The sequence below is a fragment of the Lissotriton helveticus genome, chromosome 4_1 (genome assembly GCF_964261635.1).
Source record: "Lissotriton helveticus chromosome 4_1, aLisHel1.1, whole genome shotgun sequence".
NCBI lineage: Eukaryota > Metazoa > Chordata > Amphibia > Caudata > Salamandridae > Lissotriton > Lissotriton helveticus.
The window spans coordinates 998384124-998406425 of NC_136063.1; the positions used below are offsets into that span (position 1 = coordinate 998384124).

Sequence of the window (22302 nt, forward strand, 5' to 3'; positions counted from 1 at the left end):
TAACCCATATAACATAACAGTAATTTATTTTTCTGTGACATAACAAATTCTGCACCTTCTGTCATTTTGTTTTACTTGTTCTAGGAAAGAGTAGAAAGAAACAAAATCAAAAAACATATATTTCACTTTGTGGTGCAAACATAATTAATGATGTATTTATATTTACAGTTACTAAAAGTAGTAATCACAAATGCAGAACTGTATTTTGAAGGATTTTCTTGTATGTATTTCTTTATTTACTGTTGGTATGAAAATATAGAAATGCTAAGTTAATGTTTACACATAACAAACGTTTTTCCTAGGAAAAAGCAGTTTTCTATTTTGCTTAGTAGTACATTTGATGTAAACATTACATATACTTACTTGTTTAAATAGTTGAGTTGTAGTATTTGGTGGAGTACATCAAGGTAGTAAAGTTCAGATCTGTAGAGAAGATAAAATAAATAAATGTAAAATATTATAAATAATATTTGGAACCGTTGGGAAATTGGAAATATTTAAAAGTATACAAACTTCTAAATAAGTAGTTTTGTTTGCTGTAGGTAGAATAGATGTATGATGTATTCAGAATATCTGTAGAGGAAATATAAAATAAATAACATGGTGTTAAGAACATAGTTTTCGTTTTTTTCGGAAGTTTTAGACAAATTACAAGTATACTTACATTTTTTACAAGGGTAGTCTTGTCTTTTGGTATAGTTGATGTTGGATGTTTTTATTGGATCTGTAGGGAAGATGTAATATGCAAGATATGTTGTTTAGAAAATAGCATTTTTAATATTGGGTGTTTACTAACAAAAACATATATACTTACATGTTTAATTAGTGTAGTTTTATACCTTTGTAGTGTTGAAATAGGAAAATCTCAGAATATCTGTGAATAAAATGTTTAAATTAAAGAATGAATCTTGTGAAATAGTGTTTAAAAACAGCAGTTGGTGTATAACAGAGCATTAATATATACTTACTATCTGATTTTCCAGGTGAAGAAATAGGAGCATGTATTAGGAATTTATTTGGAGTAGTTTCTATCAGAAATGTAGAAGGAGATAAAAATTAAATAAGTGCAAGAGTTAGGAGATATAAGTAAAATAGTAGACTACTAATTTAGATTTCTAAATAATGCACTGTAACTTACTTGAATAATTAGCTAGTGAGCTGGATCTTTAAAGATGTTTGTTCAGGAACAAAATCTTCAGAGTGTTGGCATCTTCTTTCTATAGAGTTAGCAGCAACAAATGGTAGAATGCATGTATTCCTTTTATAGTATGTGTATTTTGTGTGCTTTGATTTGATTGGTTGTAGGATGAAATGAAGCATTGTATAGGCTAGTTTGAATTTTTTTTTTGTTAATTGGTGTGTTTGTTGATGTGAGAATGGTGGTATGTGGTGATTTCCGCATTAAAGCAGGTTAGTTGTTAAATAAAATAGATGTGTAAGTGAAAAAAAATAATGAAAATGTTAGTTAAATGTAAAGAATATTTTTCAAATGATAGAACGCATTTAATAGAATGTATAGTAAATGTAGACAAATATGAATGTTATAAAAGTAACAGGTATTATATGTAAAATGTTTTTTGTATAGAGCAATGACTTTTATTGACGATTAATATGGTATTTTAGACATGAAAGGGTACAAAAAAGAACTCGATATTTTATTTGAAACGATATTTTTGTACTCTATATTTTAGTAGTCGATATTTTTGTAGTGTTAGGGGTAATTTCATGAAAAACTATATATTTGTAGTAGATATTTATTAAGGTGACATTTATGTACTCGATATTCTAAAGAGTCGATATTTTTGACTCGATATTTTTGTAGTTGGTGTAATAAGTATACAAAGTCGATATTTTTGTCGTCGATAATTTTTCAACGATATTTTAGCAAGTCGATAATGTGACCGTCGATAATATTTCAGTGATCCCAAGCACAAACGCTTGGTGAACTGCATTCACCACAATGCTCAGGGGCGACCCACTGGGAGGTAAAGCAGTGTGATCCCACATTGGTTTCCTGTTTAAAAGCCTCCGTTGAGCCAGTTGAGCTGACGAGCTCGTGGAGAGGCACCTGCGCGCCTTGAGAGGTACTGTGACCTGAGAATACTTTGGCATCCTCCTCAGCAACCCCAAATATGTGATTCCTAATCTCTACTGGTTACGGATAATGATCCAGAAACATGTGTATAGAGATGACCAGTACAACTTTGTAATTTCTCAAGACAATCCTGCAAGCACACACGCTTGGTGAACTGCATTGACCACAATGCTCAGGGGCGACCCGCTGGGAGGTGAAGCAGTGGGATCCCACTTTGGTTTCCTGTTTAAAAGGCTCCGTTGAGCCAGTTGAGCTGATGAGCTAGTGGAGAGGCACCTGCATGCCTTGAGAGGTACTGTGACCTGAGAATTATTTGGCAGCCTCCTCAGCAACCCCAAATATGTGATTCCTAATCTCTACTGCTTACGGATAATGATCCAGAAACATGTGTATAGAGATGACCAGTACAACTTTGTAATTTCTCAAGACAATCCTGCAAGCACATACGCTTGGTGAACTGCATTGACCACAATGCTCAGGGGCGACCCGCTGGGAGGTGAAGCAGTGGGATCCCACTTTGGTTTCCTGTTTAAAAGGCTCCGTTGAGCCAGTTGAGCTGATGAGCTAGTGGAGAGGCACCTGCATGCCTTGAGAGGTACTGTGACCTGAGAATTATTTGGCAGCCTGCTCAGCAACCCCAAATATTTGATGCCTAATCTCTACTGACGATGGATAATGATCCAGAAACACGTGTATAGAGATGTCCAGTACAACTTTGTAATTTCTCAAGACAATACTGCAAGCACACACGCTTGGTCAACTGCTTTGACCACAATGCTCAGGGGCGACCCACTGGGAGGTAATGCCGTGTGATCCCACATTGTTTTCCTGTTTAAAAGGCTACCTTGAGCCAGTTGAGCTGACGAGCTAGTGGAGAGTGACCTGCGCGCCTTGAGAGGTACTGTGACCTGAGAATTTTTTGGCAGCCTGCTCAGCAAACCCAAATATTTGATGCCTAATCTCTACTGATTACGTATAATGAGCCAGAACACGTGTATAGAGATGGCCAGTACAACTTTGAAATTACTCTTAACAATCCTGCAAGCACACACGCTTGTTGAACTGCATTGACCACAATGCTCAGGGGCCACCCGCTGGGAGGTGAACAAGTGTGATCCCACATTGGTTTCCTGTTTAAAAGGCTCCTTTGAGCCAGTTGAGCTGACGAGCTCATGGAGAGGCACCTGCGCGCCTTCAGAGGTACTGTGACCTGAGAATACTTTGGCAGCCTCCTCAGCAACCCCAAATATTTTATGCCAAATCTCTACTGCTTACGTATAATGATCCAGAAACACGTGTATAGAGATGGCCAGTACAACATTGTAATTACTCATGACAATCCTGCAAGCACACACGCTTGGTGAACTGCATTGACCAAAATGCTCAGGGGCGACCAGCTGGGAGGTGAAGCATTGTTACCCCACATTGGTTTGCTCTTTGAAAGGCTCCCTTGAGCCAGTTGAGCTGTCAAGCTCGTGGAGAGGGCCCTGCGCGCCTTGAGAGGTACTCTGGCATGAGAATACTTTGGCAGCCTGCTCAGCTACCCCAAATATTTGATGCCTAATCTCTGATGATGGATAATGATCCAGAAAAACATTTATAGAGATGGCCAGTACAACTTTGTAATTTCTCAAGACAATCCTGCAAGCACACACGCTTGGTGAACTGCATTGACCACAATGCTCAGGGGTGACCCGTTGGGAGGTGAAGCAGTGCGATCCCACATTGGTTCCCTGTTTAAAAGGCTCTGTTGAGCCATTTGAGCTGACGAGCTAGTGGAGAGGCACCAGCGCGCCTTGAGAGGTACTGTGACCTGAGAATTATTTGGCAGCCTGCTCAGCAACCCCAAATATTTGATGCCTAATTTCTACTGACGACGGATAATGATCCAGAAACACGTGTATAGAGATGGCCAGTACAGCTTTGTAATTTCTCAAGACAATCCTGCAAGCACACATGCTTGGTGAACTGCATTGACCACAATGCTCAGGGGCGACCCGCTGGGAGGTGAAGCAGTGTGACCCCAGATTGGTTTCCTGTTTAAAAGGCTCCTTTGAGCCAGGTAAGCTGACAAATTCATGGAGAGGCACCTGCACTCCTTGAGAGGTACTGTGACCTGGAATACTTTGGCAGCCTGCTCAGCAACCCCAAATATCGGATGCCTAATCTCTGACGACGGATAATGATCCAGAAACACGTGTATAAAGATGGCCATTTCAACTTTGTAATTTCTCAAGACAATCCTGCAAGCACACACGCTTGGTGAACTGCATTGACCACAATGCTCAGGGGCGACCCGCTGGGAGGTGAAGCAGTGGGATCCCACTTTGGTTTCCTGTTTAAAAGGCTCCATTGAGCCAGTTGAGCTGATGAGCTAGTGGAGAGGCAACTGCATGCCTTGAGAGGTACTGTGACCTGAGAATTATTTGGCAGCCTGCTCAGCAACCCCAAATATTTGATGCCTAATCTCTACTGACGATGGATAATGATCCAGAAACACGTGTATAGAGATGTCCAGTACAACTTTGTAATTTCTCAAGACAATACTGCAAGCACACACGCTTGGTGAACTGCTTTGACCACAATGCTCAGGGGCGACCCACTGGGAGGTAACGCCGTGTGATCCCACATTGTTTTCCTGTTTAAAAGGCTCCCTTGAGCCAGTTGAGCTGACGAGCTAGTGGAGAGTGACCTGCGCGCCTTGAGAGGTACTGTGACCTGAGAATTTTTTGGCAGCCTGCTCAGCAAACCCAAATATTTGATGCCTAATCTCTACTGATTACGTATAATGAGCCAGAACACGTGTATAGAGATGGCCAGTACAACTTTGAAATTACTCTTGACAATCCTGCAAGCACACACGCTTGGTGAACTGCATTGACCACAATGTTTAGGGGCGACCCGCTGGGAGGTGAAGCAGTGTGACCCCACATTGGTTTGCTGTTTAAAAGGCTCCCTTGAGCCAGTTGAGCTGACAAGCTCGTGGAGAGGCACCTGCGGGCCTTGAGAGGCATGTGACCTGAGAATACTTTGGCAGCCTTCTCAGCAACCCCAAATATTTGATGCCTAATCTCTGACGAGGGATAATGATCCAGAAACACGTGTATAGAGATGGCCATTTCAACTTTGTAATTTCTCAAGACAATCCTGCAAGCACACACACTTGGTGAACTGCATTGACCACAATGCTCAGGGGCGACCAGCTGGGAAGTGAAGCAGTGTGATCCCACATTGGTTTCCTGTTTAAAAGGCTCCCTTGAACCAGTTGAGCCGACGAGCTAGTGGAGAGGCACCTGCGTGCCTTGAGAGGTACAGTGACCTGAGAATTTTTTGGCAGCCTGCTCAGCGAACCCAAATATTTGATGCCTAATCACTACTGACGACAGATAAGGATCCAGAAACACGTGTATAGAGATGGCCAGTACAACTTTGTAATTTCTCAAGACAATCCTGCAAGCACACACGCTTGGTGAACTGCATTGACCACAATGCTCAGGGGCGACCCACTGGGAGGTGAAGCAGTGTGATCCCACATTGGTTTCCTGTTTAAAAGGCTCCCTTGATCCAGTTGAGCTGACGAGCTCATGGAGAGGCACCTGCACACCTTGTGAGGTACTGTGATCTGAGAATACTTTGGCAGCCTCTTAGGCAACCCCAAATATTTGATGCCTACTCTCTACTGCTTACGTATAATGATCCAGAAACACATGTATAGATATGGCCAGTACATCTTTGTAATTACTCATGACAATCCTGCAAGCACACACGCTTGATGAACTGCATTGACCACAATGCTAAGAGCCTACCTGCTGGGAGGTGAAGCAGTGTGACCCGACATTGGTTTCCTGTTTAAAAGGCTCCCTTGAGCCAGTTGAGCTGACGAGCTGCTGGAGAGACACCTGCGTGCCTTGAGAGGTACTGTGACCTGAGAATACTTTGGCAGCCTGCTCAGCAACCCCAAATATTTGATGTCTAATCTCTGACGACTGATAATGATCCAGAAACACGTGTATAGAGATGGCCATTTCAACTGTGTAATATCTCAAGACAATCCTGCAAGCACACACACTTGGTGAACTGCATTGACCACAATGCTCAGGGGCAACCCGCTGGGAGGTGAAGCAGTGTGATCCCACATTGCTTTCATGTTTAAAAGGCTCCCTTGAGCCAGTTGAGCTGACGAGCTAGTGGAGAGGCACCTGCGCACCTTGAGAGGTACTGTGACCTGAGAATTATTTGGCAGCCTGCTCAGCTAACCCAAATATTTGATGCCTAATCTCTACTGACGACAGATAACGATCCAGAAACACGTGTATAGAGATGGCCATTTCAACTGTGTAATATCTCAAGACAATCCTGCAAGCACGCACACTTGGTGAACTGCATTGACCACAATGCTCAGGGGCGACCCGGCTGGGAGGTGAAGCAGTGTGATCCCACATTGGTTTCCTGTTTAAAAGGCTCCCTTGAGCCAGTTGAGCTGATGAGCTAGTGGAGAGGCACCTGCGCGCCTTGAGAGGTACTGTGACCTGAGAATTTTTTGGCAGCCTGATCAGCAAACCCAAATATTTGATGCCTAATCTCTACTGCTCATGTATAATGATCCAGAACACGTGTATAGAGATGGCCAGTACAACTTTGTAATTACTCATGACAATCCTGCAAGCACACACGCTTGGTGAACTGCATTGACCACAATGCTAAGGGGCGACCTGCTGGGAGGTGAAGCAGTGTGATCCCACGTTGGTTTCCTGTTTAAAAGGCTCCCTTGAGCCATTTGAGCTGACGAGGTAGTGGAGAGGCACCTGCGCACCTTGAGAGGTACTGTGACCTGAGAATTTTTTGGCAGTCTGCTCAGCAAACCCAAATATTTGATGCCTAATCTCTACTGACGATGGATAATGATCCAGAAACACGTGTACAGAGATGGCCAGTACAACTTTGCAATTTCTCAAGATAATCCTGCAAGCACACACGCTTGGTGAACTGCATTGACCACATTGCTCAGGGGCGACCCGTTGGGAGGTGAAGCAGTGTGATCCCACATTGGTTTCCTGTTTAAAAGGCTCCTTTTAGCCAGTTGAGCTTACGAGCTAGTGGAGAGGCACCTACGCGCCTTGAGAGGTACTGTGACCTGAGAATTATTTGGCAGCCTGCTCAGCAACCCCAAATATTTGATGCCTAATCTCTACTGACAAGATAAACGGGGGGGTAGGCCCAAAAGACCGGAGCCAGGTAGGGCCTTTTACAAATAGTATCAATAGTGATGACCTGATCTCCTTGTTCCTTATGTTTCAATTATTTACGAAATAACCACACTAACTTCTGTTTGTGGTTGGGTTATTTAATCACCCAATTATTTCAAAAAATCATTCTTTTAGGTAAAAAGGACTTCGTTCTCCTCAGAACCACACATACAGTTTACTAACATTAATCACATTACTTGACAAATAAATACAATTAACATATACAAACAATTACATGTACACACAATTCAATCCTTCCCACTTAATGGGATTTTCCACTACTATACACAGTACACTTTACTATACATAGTGCATAGGAAACACAAAACCAATGTGGAGAAAAGATATGTGCTCTTTGTTATTCAATCCAATTGAACAATAAAAGCCGTTTACAAATTACAAATCTAGTGTCTTTCAAAGGTGTCAATTCCTATATTGTTTTTGTGGGTGCTTTAATTTCACTCAGCGGAACTCTCGCTCTGCCGACGCGTTTCAAGCCAAACTGTTACCTTTGTGGGCTCTCATCAGGGCATCTTAGTTTCCAACATTGGGCTTATCTACAGGACAAAAACAAGTTGTATAGTAAAGTGTACTGTGTATAGTAGTGGAAAATCCCATTAAGTGGGAAGGATTGAATTGTGTGTACATGTAATTGTTTGTATATGTGAATTGTATTTATTTGTCAAGTAATGTGATAAATGTTAGTAAACTGTATGTGCGGTTTTGAGGAGAACGAAGTCCTTTTTACCTAAAAGAATGATTTTTTGAAATAATTGGGTGATTAAATAACCCAACCACAAACAGAAGTTAGTGTGGTTATTTCGTAAATAATTGAAACATAAGGAACAAGGAGATCAGGTAATCACTATTGATACTAATCTCTACTGACGACGGATAATGATCCAGAAACACGTGTATAGAGATGGCCAGTACAACTTTGTAATTTCTCAAGACAATCCTGCAATCACCCACGCTTGGTGAACTGCATTGACAACAATGCTCAGGGGCGACCGCTGGGAGGTGAAGCAGTGTGATCCCACATTGGTTTCCTGTTTAAAAGGCTCCCTTGAACCAGTTGAGCTGACAAGCTCGTGGAGCGGCACCTGCGCGACTTGAGAGGTACTGTGACCTGGGAATACTTTGGCAGCCTCCTCAGCAAACTCAAATATTTGATGCCTAATCTCTACTGACGACGGATAATGATCCAGAAACACGTGTGTAGAGATGGCCAGTACAACTTTGTAATTTCTCAAGACAATCCTGCAAGCACACATGCTTGGTGAACTGCATTGACCACAATGTTCAGGGGCGACCCGCTAGGAGGTGAAGCAGTGTGATCCCACATTGGTTTCATGTTTAAAAAGGATCTCATGCGCCAGTTGAGCTGACGAGCTTGTGGAGAGGCACCTGCACGCCTGGAGAGGTACTGTGACCTGAGAATACTTTGGCAGCCTGCTCAGCAACCCCAAACAATTGATGCCTAATCTCTACTGATGACTGATAATGATCCAGAAACACGTGTATAGAGATGGCCAGTACAACTTTGTAATTACTCAAGACAATCCTGCAAGCACACATGCTTGGTGAACTGCATTGACAACAATGCTCAGGGGCGACCTGCTGGGACGTGAAGCAGTGTGATGCCACATTGGTTTCCTGTTTAAAAGGCTCCCTTGAGCCAGTTGAGCTGACAAGCTCATGGAGAGGCATCTGCGCGCCTTGAGAGGTACTGTGACCTGAGAATACTTTGGCAGCCTGCTCAGCAACCCCAAATATTTGATGACTAATCTCTGACGACCGACAATGATCGAGAAACACGTGTATAGAGATGGCCAGTTCAACTTTGTAATTTCTCAAGACAATCCTGCAAGCACACACGCTTGGTGAACTGCATTGACTACAATGCTCAGGGGCGACCCGCTGGGAGGTGAAGCAGTGTGATCCCTCATTGGTTTCCTGTTTAAAAGGCTCCCTTGAGCCAGTTGAGCTGACGAGCTCATGTAGAGGCACCTGCGCGCCGTGAGAGGTACTGTGACCTGAGAATACTTTGGCAGCCTCCTCAGCAACCCCAAATATGTGATACCTAATCTCTACTGCTTACAGATAATGATCCAGAAACACGTGTATAGAGATGGCCAGTACAAATTTGTAATTACTCATGACAATCCTGCAAGCACACTCGCTTGTTGAACTGCATTGACCACAATGCTCAGGGGCGACCCGCTGGGAGGTGAAGCAGTGTGATCCCACATTGGTTTCCTGTTTAAAAGGCTCCTTTAAACCAGTTGAGCTGACAAGCTCATGGAGAGCACCTGTGTGCCTTGAAAGGTCCTGTGACCTGAGAATACTTTGGCAGCCTCCTCAGCAACCCCAAATATTTGATGCCTAATCTCCACTGCTTACGTATAATGATCCAGAAACACTTGTATAGAGATGGCCAGTACAACTTTGTAATTACTCATGACAATCCTGCAAGCACACACGCTTGGAGAACTGCATTGACCACAATGCTCAGGGGTGACCCGCTGGGAGGTGAAGCTGTGTGACCCCACATTGGTTTACTGTTTAAAAGGCTCCCTTGAGTCAGTTGAGCTGACGAGCTAGTGGAGAGGCACCTGCGCACCTTGAGAGGCACTTAATAGTAATAGTAATAACTTTATTTCGCATAGTTACTTAAAACCATTGCAATACAAAAATAGGTTAAAAACAGAGAATTATAAAGGTACAATTGTAATAAAAGAGAATAAAACATTCACATTTCCTTGGTTCGGATGTGCATGCAGCAACTTTGTAACCGATCAGTTAATAAATAAATTATAAGTTCAGCTTTGTGATTATAAAATATTTCTGCTTTCCTAATGTTCCCATAAGCTCTTTGAGTCAGTAGTGTCATTCGGCAAGCAGGGTTAGGTCAATAGTGCAGAGGCCGTTATAGATTTATTTCAGGCATCTTTTTTTCCACCGCCTTCATAAATTTTACGAAGCTACAGCTCAGGCGAGAGTCATGGGGAGAGAAACAAGCAAGGAATGCCTTCCTTCATGTGCGGATTCCTTGCCGATTGAAATGTTGTTTCAACAAGTGTTTCCGTTCATCGTGTAATTTCTCGCAAGAGCATATCAAGTGCAGCATGTCTTCTTGCCCCAAGCCACATAGCCGACAAAGGGGATCAACTTTTATTTTAATCCAGCACAGGAAATTTTGAATACAGGGTAGCAGGCCCAGCCTATGCTTTAAAAAATGCATTTTGACAGATTTGGAGTATCCCTCGCCAAGGTAGCTCTGTGGTGCCATAATAATGTACGTATTTAGGGTCATCCAACCATGTGTTCTTTTGGAGAGAGCTGCCTTATCTTGGACCCATGATAGCTGTTTTATCGATTTCTTGACCAATTTTTTAAAAGTTATATGATTTACTGGGGTGTCCTAGAGCTGCTCTAGTCCTGTGTTCGTCCGGCTGTCCAGTAGGAACTTGGCTGCTGCTGAGGACGGATATTGTACTAACTCACTCCACAAATATTCATTTAATGTTTCCTGTTTTGACTTCCTCACTTTGACCCAGGCTATCATGTAGGCCCCTGCCTTGCTAGGAGCTGTTGCTCGATGCCAAATTCTTGCCTGATTTGAGCTGGTGAGGTTTGTTTGGGCAGGCTGAAGATGATTCTGTAGGCGGCTGTTATTGTGTTATCAAGGATCTTGGCATCCCTTCCTCTAAGTGCTTCGCTCCTGTAGGTAATTGTTGGGAGAAGTTTAGCACGGATTACTTGCGTCAGGGGCAGAAGTGAGGGGCCAGAAAGTTTGAGGTTAAGAGACTTTAGCGAAATTGCCAGAGATAACCCTTTCCCTCGTATACTCGTTCTCTGGGCGGAGAACTGCCCGCTGTTGTCAATTTTCACTCCTAAGTATTTATATGTTGGGGTATCTCCAATTCTTGTCTTGTTCCAGTACCATGATGTTGGTTTCCTTTTTTTCCTGCTGATGGTCATTGTCTGTGTTTTTTCAAGGTTTATTGTGAGCTCATTTTTGTCTGAGTAGCATTGTGTTGCATTCAGGAGATGTTGAAGTCCTACCTTGGTATAACTTATAAGCACGATATCATCAGCATACAGTAGACAAGGTAGATGCAGTCCCCCTAACTTCGGAGCGTGGGAGTTACATCCATTTAAAATGGGGACCAGGTCGCTTAGGAACAAGTTAAATAGGGTGGGGGCCAGAAAGCAACCCTGTTTCAGGCCCTTGTTGGTCTGTATGCGCCTGGACAAAACAGATCCATCCCCCACCTTTATCTGTACCCAGGTCCCTGTGTGGAGGTTCATTAGCAGGTTCAAAAGTGGTCTCGATATCCCCCAATTGTTCTGTTTAGACCATAAGAGGTTCCGGTTTATATGGTCGAAGGCGGCCTTATAGTCAATGAAGCAGAAATGAATGGGCATTTTGTTAGATTCTGCCTTGTCTATGAGCATGCCCATGCACAAAATATTAGTCATTGTGCCTACTGATTTGGCAAAACCTGTCTGGTTTGCCGGGATTAAGGATTTCTCTGTTGCCCAGGCCCTCAGCTCTTCAAGAAGGATGCCTGCAAAATATTTTGCCTCATTGTCGATTAAAGCCACCAATCGATAGTTTTGGGGGGAAGCCTTATCTCCTGCCTTGTAAATTGGGGAGATAATTGAACCCTTCCAGGAGTTTGGCAGGATGTTGAAGTGTCTTATCTCCAAAAAAAGGGGTTCCAGGGCTGCTGCCCAGCCTGCCGCATCTTGTTTGTAAAGAATTGGCGGGATACCATTTGGCCCTGGAGCTCCCTCTCTTCTTTCCTTCTTAATCTGGCGCTGAATGATGTTTTTCAAGTTTGGCGAATTCCCTGTTTCGCTCAGTGAGTGCCATTCTATGGAGCTTATGTCGTTATTCGTTGGAGGTTTTTCATTAGTAGCAAGCTCCTGGTCCTGGTTTTTTCCCTCAGCCTGGTTAAAATGGGTACCAAGATAGTTTGCCCATGTGTCCTCTGCGATGTTAGATGAGATTCCATGGTGCGTTGGTCTTATAAATGAGTTTATTGATTTCCAGAACCTTGCCCCATCATTCCGTTTAATGTCAGCCTGAAGTCTCGCCCATAATTTATCCTCAGCAGATTTATTTGCTTCCCATTTTGATTTTTTTAATGTTGATTTTAATTTCCGTAATTCATCATGCTTTGCTGTGTCGTTAGGTACCTGTTGGAGCTCTCTCATTATACAATAGATTCTGGTTTTTACGCCTCTGATTTTGCTTTTATGTTCTTGAGACCATTTGTTCGATCTTTCATTGCCTGTTGTGACTGTGGCTTAGATCTTGTTGCATATGTAGACATGATGTTTGTAAATTGTTCCCATTTCGTGGTTTCGCTAGATCCAGAGCAGCTCCCAAAATGCTGTTTTGCTCTTTCCACTAGAGTTTCGTCTATGGCTGCTGAATATTACATTTTTTTGAAATTGACGGTGTGGATTGACTCTTTCAGGTCTTTAGATTGCTCAAAGTTGGGCTTTTCGATCCTAAAGATGGTTTCTTGGGGGCAGTGATCGCTGTCTCCGCTGCGGCCTATCTGGTATGATTTTAAGAACTGGAATAGTGGTAATGAAATAAAGGTATAGTCTAGAATGCTGCTTGTTCTTGTTGAATGAAAAGTTGCGGCTGAGGGGTTGTCTCCAGGGGTCCTTCCATTTAATGCCCTGATGTTAAAGAATTCCAGATCTTTTAAAGTCTTATTACCTAGCTTTGTTTGCTTGGAAAATGGCGGAGTCACTTGTGATGGAATGTCCCAGCTTGCATTTTGAGTTAGTAGTTCGTCTTCTTGTGTGGTGCCCATGAGGTTAAGATTAAAGTCCCCAGTAAGAACGATATTTGTTATGTGTCTTTCCCTTATGCAAGACTCCATAAAGCTGCAAAGGTCATTGGCTGCTTTTCTTTTCCTTCTAGGGTGGATATAGACATTGATTAATGTAAAGTCGGTGTCAACGGTACTTGTTTTAAGTTGTGACAGGTGAATATTGACAGCCAGCAAGGCTGTAGAAGTTGGTCCGACTTCTTTAGCAGTCAAGGTACTTGTGGCCGATATGTAAGTTACTAGGCCGCCTTGAGAGTGCCCATATTTAGCTATCCTTTTTGCAGCGGAGTAGAAGCGTAAGTAGCCATGAAGGTGCGGGGGATCTGCGAGCCATGTTTCTTGGAATGCCACGACATCAAAGTTTCAAATGTAGGTCATAAACTCTGTGTCAGTTGTTTTAGATGCCAAACCATTAATGTTCCAAGAGCATATTCTCAATAAGTCGTGGGCGCTCACCATTGACTTAGGGCTAATTTGTCAACCATTATTATTTAAAGTTCTGGCTGTCCATCTTGGGTCGGGCAGTCCAGATAATTGTGTATATTCATCTACAGTGCGTCGGGTGATCTCGTTATGTTGCTCGGCGTTGTTGCCCCCTGGCCCTACCGCTCCTCTCAGGACCGAGTTTCTGAGACTTTTTGTGATGACTTGTTCTGCCTCATTTTCCACCGGGACAAGAATATCAGGATATCTTGGCTTTGTATATGGTTGTATTGTAATCCCCCAGTTTTTAAAGGTTTCAGCCTCGGCATATATTTTTTGTGAGGTTGCTAACGATTTCCAAGTTGCTTTTGTTTTTTCTCTGCCTGTGACTTCATCGGCTATAAATTCAATAGAAACTAGTTCCGTGCTTTTTACTTCTGCCAAAGAGGGAATGTGGGATAGCAGCCGTAAAATGTTGCCTCTGTTCAGTGTGTCATGTCTTCCTTGCCAGGTGTAGTCTGGATTGAACCAAATGACACCTGTTGCGTTTCTTTGTTCGCTTGTCTGCCCACTCTCTATTTTCGGTTGGCTAGATCGCATTTCCTTTACTAGTCTTATTGCAGTTGTTTTCGTTTGAATAGAGTTAGGTGCGGTAACTCTTAGCTCTCGGCTAGGTATTTGTTGATTTCGTGCAGACTCTTCAACGTTTATATGTTCATTTGACAGCCCTCCCTCTGTTTTGGGAATTCTGGGTCGCAAGTCCTCTACTAGTCTTGTTGCAGTTGTTTTAAGCTGGTTTGTATTAAGTGCAGTTATCCTTAAATCTCGGCCGGTGGTGTGCGGATTCCATGCTGGCTGCCCGGCCGGATGATAATTGTCTCCAGGCCTGGAGATAAAGCATATGAGTTCTGCTGTCCCTGTGGTGGATGGTTCTTCTTCTCTCTTTGTGGATGATGTTCCTTGGGTATTTGTAGGTAGATAGCTCTCTGGCTGTCCTCTGCCCATTACTACTTTATCTAATTCCGAATTATTCTCAGGCTTCACAATCCGAGTGTGTTCTTGATTTTTTATATGCCGTGAATTGGGGCCGGGCTGCCTGCTGCTTTTTGTGCCTGTTCTGCGCTTGGGTTAAGGGTTATTTTGCTCAGTTCACCGATTGGGAGGCATGAGTTTTGTGTTCCTATTTCGGGCGCTTTTTGTGTACAAATCCCATGTTTTTCCGAGGTTTTTGTTTCAATTTTGCTGTTGCACGCTATCCCATTAATGGTTATTGCCTCCGTAGGACTCTCAGATATATTAATGGCTTCCTCGCATTCCGATAAACACGTGACCCCTTCGAATTGTGCTGCGCTTTGTTCCGTAGTTGGAATGTTCCCAAAGAGGTGCAGAAAGCCTTTCCGTTGTGAGTCAATTTTGTATTTCCTGCCTTTGCGTTTTTTTGCTCGTCTTTGCTTGGCATTCATTTTTAAGTTTGCATTATCTTCCTCCGTATTTTCAGAGAGTAGAGGATCTATTGTTCCGTTTTCACTCACCCCTGTGCTTGTTGGTATTATAGGTGGTGGGGCCCTTGATTTAGAATTACCTTGTCTGTTACTCACCGGCGCTTCTTTGGACATTGGATTATCTATGTCCGCTTTGAAGGAGCTATCGCAGGGATTGCTTTGTTTGCACTTAGATGGCCTTCTGAGTTGTGTACATAGGTCACTCAATATTGTTGGTAATGTTGCCAGTTTATCGATGATTGGGCCACATCCGCATCCCTCTCTATAATTCCCGAGCCTTGATTCGGCTGAGACAGTTTATTTTGAAGAAGCGTATTTAACGTGCCCAACTTCCCATCAATGGCAACCACGAATACAGCCAGTGTGTCGAGTAGCGTCAATTGAGTGTCCATTTTATCCGACTGATAGTTGAGGGCTTCTACCAGAAGTTGTGTTGTTTTAAGTAAACTGCACCAAGCGCTTTCATGCTTTGTGAGCTTTGGGGTTTCGTCATGATTTTCTGCAGTTGTGGGGCTTTTTTGGCCCGTCTCTGAAACCCCCATATCCTTCATTGGGTGTTCACAAGAAGCATCGCTTATTGTAATAGGCGTATTCGGCACCTTGGTATTTGTCTCACTTTTACTGTTGTCTTGAGTGTATGCAGCTGAAAGATCTTCCCATTCTTCCTTACCCTGATATGAAGATATTTCTATTACCTCTAGCGGCGAGGTTGGTGACCTATCAGTGTGGGCAGGATCCTTCCCGGTTTTCAACGTGCTATTGTGATCAATTGCTTGTTCGATATGGGTTAAAGTTTGATTTCCCATATTTAAGTCGTTCTGTTCCCAGCGCTCCTTTTCAAAGTTTACATTCGCTTTTTTGTTGACGCTGAGATACTTTGTTCTTGGCTTATTACAATGCAGTTCGTAGACCCGTCGACTTCGCCTCCCTTGCCGGGTATGGTGCCCTCATAAAAATTCCCATTAGCAGTAGTGCAAGGGCCTATGAAGCTTTTGTGAGGTGTGTTTATAGGTAGGCTTTTTGTATTATTATTTGCCCTGTGCACTTGAACAAGGTTTGCTTCTAGGACAAGTTTTGTTCCTGGCTTTATCTCTTTGGTTGTAACAGACCTTAAGATGGAGCTTTTGTCACGCTGAGGGGTTGATGTCACCTGTAGTGATCCCCTAGCCATAGGGCTGGGGCTTCCCTTGCTGTTGATTACTGGCAGTAAGTCAGTATGCTGCATAGGCTGGGAAAGCTGAGATGGTTCAATGGGTTGCTGTAAGCCTGAAGATTCATTGATGTTTGAGAGTAGTGTGTCCCCCGCATTTCTTAAAAAGTGAAACCTTGTGTAAATTTTTGGTTGAAGCATTGCAGGGTTAGTTTTTGTTTTTTTGCCCTTTTCTGCTTTTGTCGGTTGTTCTCTGCTCAGGCTGTTAAGGTCGGACTTATCGCTTGTTATATCAATTAGTGAGCCTTCGCTCTGAGTTGTTTGCCTGGTTTTGGTCGGTGGCTCTTCTCTTGCGAGAGCTTTTGGTGATCTTTTGCATTTGTTTGTACGTTTGTTTGCCCCCCCTTTATTCGTGGGGCACTCCCGAACACGTCCTGATCTCATATCACCAGGGCAGTCCGGGTGTCTAGGTCACGTCCGTTTTCACCCAATGGCCCAGTGACCAGCGGCCTGGAAAATGTGGTTTTGGAGTAATGCCTTCCAACACAGCCTCAGGGGTCAGGCGCTCTGACTGGTACTTGGCAACCAACAGGTCTGATGAGGCTTGCAACGATCGAAGTTCCTGCCACAGGCCTCCTGCTATTGCTGCCTAGTGCCTGTCATAGGTTCTCTGTCTGTTGCGGCTCTTCCGCCACCGAGCCTTCCACCGCTGAACCTTCTCTGCAAGCCCTGCCTCAATGCCTCAGCGACTCCGCTCCTTTGGCGTGCGGTGGCTTTCCTTAAAACCCCGCTTCACCAAGCTTTCTCCAAGCCCTCCACAGTAATGACGTCTTGCTGCAATCAGAGCTGCTGGCTCCTTTGTTCTCTACCCCAAACGTGACACCAAAGCAGTGATACAATGATGTTTGAGACACCCACAGTAACACGCTACAGAGAACGGGGGTCTCACAGCTCTCACAGTGCTTGCAGTGTTCCCGGTTCAAATAGTTCCTGCAAAGCACTCGTGCCAGCTACACAGCTGCACAGCCACACAATTTGCAGTGTTCCCGGTTCAAATAGTTCCTGCAGAGCACTCGTGCCAGCTACACAGCTGCACAGCCACACCGTTTTTTACAGATTTTACAGTTTTTTTTAATGTATTTTTTTATCCCACGGTGCACTGTGCCGCCAGGATCGATGCTGCCACTGCTTCTCCCTGCCGCGCTCAGAACTCAGAGCTGGCGGTTTACACAGCTTCTCAGCTTCCCCCGTGCTGCCTCAAAGCCGCCTCTCACCTCCTCTCCTTCTCCAGGCTGGCTCCGCGGCTCTCGGCTCTGCGGCTCCAAATCTCCAAGACGGCACCGAAGCTCTCCAGAGCCCCAATCCTCTCGCATCAGCCGTAGGTTTTTACAGCTGACCGCCGCCGCAGCTTTTCCTCTCCTTGCGGCTACTTGGCTGCTCGCGGTCCGTGGCGTGGTGCGGCGGTTTGCTGTGGTTTGCTGTGGCTGTAGCGTCCGCTGCACTCCGCTCTCTACTGCTCTCTACCGTCAATCAGGGGATTGAAACAGAGCCGTGTGAGAGGTACTGTGACCTGAGAATACTTTGGCATCCTGCTCAGCAACCCCAAATATTTGATGCCTAATCTCTGACGACGGATAATGATCCAGAAACACGTGTATATAGATGGCCATTTCAACTTTGTAATTTCTCAAGACAATCCTGCAAGCATACACACATGGTGAACTGCAGTGACCACAATGTTCAGGGGCGACCCGCTGGGAGGTGAAGCAGTGTGATCCCACATTGGTTTCCTGTTTAAAAGGCTCCCTTGAGTCAGTTGAGCTGACGAGCTAGTGGAGAGGCACCTCCGTGCCTTGAGAGGTACTGTGACCTGAGAATACTTTGGCAGCCTGCTCAGCAACCCCAAATATTTGATGCCTAATCTCTACTGATGACAGATAATGATCCAGAAACACGTGTATATAGATGGCCATTTCAACTTTGTAATTTCTCAAGACAATCCTGCAAGCATACACACATGGTGAACTGCAGTGACCACAATGCTCAGGGGCGACCCGCTGGGAGGTGAAGCAGTATGAGCCCACCTTGGTTTCCTGTTTACAAGGCTCCCTTGACCCAGTTGAACTGACGAGCTCATGGAGAGGCACCTGCCTGCCTTGAGAGGTACTGTGACCTGAGATTACTTTGGCAGCCTGCTCAGTAACCCCAAATATTTGATGCCTAATTTCTTCTTGACGACAGATAATGATCCAGAAACATGTTTATAGAGATGGCCTGTACAACTTTGTAATTACTCAAGACAATCCTGCAAGAACACACGCTAGGTGAACTGCATTGAGCACAGTTCTCAGGGGCGTCCCGCTGGGAGGTGAAGCAGTGTGATCCCACATTAGTTTCCTGTTAACGGTGGACATGTTGTCCATTTTTAGTATGACAGTTCTGCCCTGAAGAGAGTGTTTGAAACTCATTAGTGCATAAAGACCTGTGGTGAGTTGCTAGGAAATGTATGTGGTGAAAGATTCTTCTCGAGACCAAACTCCCCCAGTGTTCTGATCTTGGAGACAGGCACCCCAGCCATGAAATCTTGCATCTGATTCTAAAACAAAGTCTGGAGCTGTTCCAAAGATCCCTCTGCCATTACATACATCCAAGTTGTCTAACCACCAGGTCATTTCCAAAATGGCCTCTTGGTTTAAAGAAACGCGATCACCGTACCACAGGCCCGATCTCAGGGCATTTGCTTTTATCCTTTGAAGGGCTCGATAATTTAGGGGGCTCGGAAAGATAGCTTGTATAGAAGAAGATAGAAGACCCAGGAGTCTGGCTAATTCCCTTAGGGATAGGTTTTGATGTTTCAGGACATGTCTAATCTCTTTCTTGATTTTGGAAATCTTCTTTGGTGGAAGAAGAAGATAGGCAATTTGTGATGTCTACATTGAAACCCAGGAATTCCATGGACCTTGAGTAAGATAGTATTGACTTCTTCTTGTTTACGATAAATCCCAGATTCTCCAAAAGGTCTACTGCAGTCTTGAGATCCTGAAGGATTTGAGAGTAATCTTGAGACATGATAAGGATATTGTCTAAGTATATGATCAGACGGATTCCCTTTTCTCTTAGAGACGAGGCAACTGACCTCATTATCTTAGTGAAACACCAAGAGGCTGATGACAGGCTGAAGGGAAGAGCTTGGAATTAAAAGAGACGTTTTTTCCAAATAAGCTGAAGGAAGGGTTGATGTTCCTTGACCATAGGAATGGTAAAGTAAGTATCTTTCAAATCTAATTTGACCAACCAGTCCCCTTCTAACAATAGGTCCCTGGGGAGATGGATGCCCTCCATCTTGTCTTTTTTCTCTACAAGGAAGAGTGTCCTTACAAATATTAGAAGGTCCATAGGGACTTCTACAATTGCGCCCTTCTGAAGCATTGAGGAGATCTCTTCCTCTATTATCTTCTCTTGAGCTACAGTAAGAGGAATTTCTCTGGGAAGTGAATTTTGGATAGGAGTGTCTGTAAAGTCTATAGTAAAGCATTTTACAGTATTTAGAACCCAAGGATCTTGAGTAATTAGTCTCCAGTTACGAATAAATAATTTTTGTCTGCTCCCACTTTTAGGGAAGAAAAGGGGGGTGTAAGGAATTGTAGTACTCACTCTGAGAGTTGGTGTCGTTAGTCGCTCCTCTTGCGCTGAAGCCTCTTGAGCAGAATCCTCTTCCTCTTGGAGGTAATAATTGGGGTTGTTTGGAGGATTGATAGCCTCTTCCGCCGTAACCCCTGGACCTCGAATAGGGCCTGCGATTGAAGCGGCCAGAAGATTGGCCGCTTCTTCTGACCCTGCCAAATAGGTTATTGGAGTTGAAGATTTGTTTCATATTTTGGTGGGCTTCATCTAGCGCTGTGAAGGTGGATATGTATTTACCTAATGTTTTAATTAGGTCTTCACCAAAAAGCAATCCCTTGGGGTTGAGTGAGGGTTTCTTGTCAACTACGTCACTCAATTTTGGGCATATTTTAGTAAGGACAACCCTTCTTTCTGAGTTGAGATCGGCATTGGCGTTACCTAATAAAACTAAGGCCCTTTGACTCCATCCATGGATTATATCTGTGTTTAATGGAGAGCCATTGATATAGCTATCCTCGGCAGCATCTATGATTTTAGCCAAAGGCCCTAGTACATCAAGGAGACGGTCTTGACAAATTTTAAGGGATCTCTCCATACCCTTTCTCGGATCTCTACCAAGTTTGAAATGGTATTTTATGAGTTTGGGGTCAAGGTTTGGGGTATTGCAGACCTTCCCCTCGATTGAGGGTCTTGAACATTCTGCCCTTAGGAGATTGCGGGTGTCTCTCTCCAGAGGATTTCTCAGCCATTTTGTAATAAATTTGCTAACATGATGGGCGCTGTGAAATGGAGAAGAGCGGAGCCTGAAATACGGGCGGTGTGATCTCCACTTCGACTCCGTTGAAACGTAGTCGAAGAGTAGCATTTCAGCAAGTAAGGAGACCTCCGTGGAGATTATCTGTCTCGTGAGGCATAAGGAAGCGGTAAGAGCCGAGGCAGTAACGGGGTTCGGTCAGTGATGGGCCTGCGGGTGTTGATACGAGTGCAGGACTGGTTGCGCAATGGTAGCGCAAGTGTAATTTGAAGAGAAACAAATCATGAAATACGATTTAAACAGGTTAGAATAAATGCACAATTTAACACAGGATGGGAGAAACGGGAGCCAATCTCCATAAATTGGAGGTTGGATGACAGAGTGAAGGAGGGGGGGACAAATCCCAATAAGTATTTTAAGGCATAACAAAGCAGTAAATAGTCTAAGACTTGATAAAGGACTTTAAAATGAGAAGTCAAAAAGCATTAATAAAAGGATAATTTTAACAAGGCAATTATCAATAACAATCAGTAAGAGGGATACAAATAAGGAACTTATCTGCTTAGAGTCGCATTTAAAAGAGGCTGATTGCTTGGTACTCACACCTTTTACACGTCTTCTAATGTTCTAATGTGGAACTTTTGCTTTATGATGTATGGCGGCTGCTTGGGTCTGCATTAAAAGTTATATGCATAATGGTAGCCTCCGAGCTTTTAATGAAATCATCAGTGCTGGAGTCAGATTTATGACCCAAGGAACAGAGGTGAAGAACTGAAACACTGAGTTATTTAAATCTTAAATAAGTACTTGTCAACTTAATATTGAATTGTGAGAACAAAATTATGTTTCTGAATGCTTTTAAATTGTAGAAATGTAAAAATTACCTTAATGATTAAGTTCATTTTAATTTTCTCCCATTTTAAAGTGTCCCATTTACCAACAGTAGGCATCTTGCTCCCAGTAGCCAGAATACACTTTGTCATATTTATGACTGAAAAATACAGTCCTCTTTTTTAAATGGAGACATTTAAAGTGAAGAAAAATATTCCTATGAAACATTGAAGGCCTTAATACGAGTTTGGCCGTCTTCAGCTGGAAGCAGGAAGAACTCCAAGTCTGTGGTCCACCCTTCCTGCCGGATCACAAGATTTATCCAGGGCAATGAGTGGCGGTGCTCTAGCGGTCTCACTGTTGTGGTATGTTAGGCTCGTAGGAGCTCCTAACAAGGATCTTGTTGCTGTGAGAGAGCTTACAGCATGTTCCTGCATGGTGTGGCATGCACCATGTTGTGCATGCCATACCATGCAGAAACAAATGTGCAGTTCCAGGGGGGCACAACATGTGCCCCCCCGCACACACCCCCATAGCCAAATTAGACGGAGGCACTGTTAGGGTCCACTTGCCTGCATTTCTGCCATCCTTTTCATGGCAGAGTCACCACCATGAAATAGGGCAGTGAAAATGTAGATCAGAATATGCTCGGTGGTGCCAGCATCGGCACCACCAGCATATTTAGGCTATATAAAAACTGCCGCCACAGCAGGATCCTTGATCCCAGTGGAGGCGGTGGACTTGTGGTGGTACCACCACCACACTTGCAATCGGAAGGCTGGGTGGTGGTGGTCAGACTGTCACTGTGAGTACGGCAGT

General features: G+C 43.9%; 1 long non-coding RNA gene across 1 annotated transcript; it reads right to left on the reverse strand.

The window, feature by feature from the left end:
- Positions 1-363: 363 nt before the first annotated feature.
- On the reverse strand, positions 364-702 carry LOC144827404 (uncharacterized). Its single transcript, XR_013610172.1, has 3 exons — positions 665-702; positions 514-573; positions 364-423 (listed from the first exon to the last, which is right to left on the reverse strand). It is a non-coding gene; the product is annotated as an uncharacterized LOC144827404 (long non-coding RNA).
- Between the last annotated feature and the right edge of the window lie 21600 nt (positions 703-22302).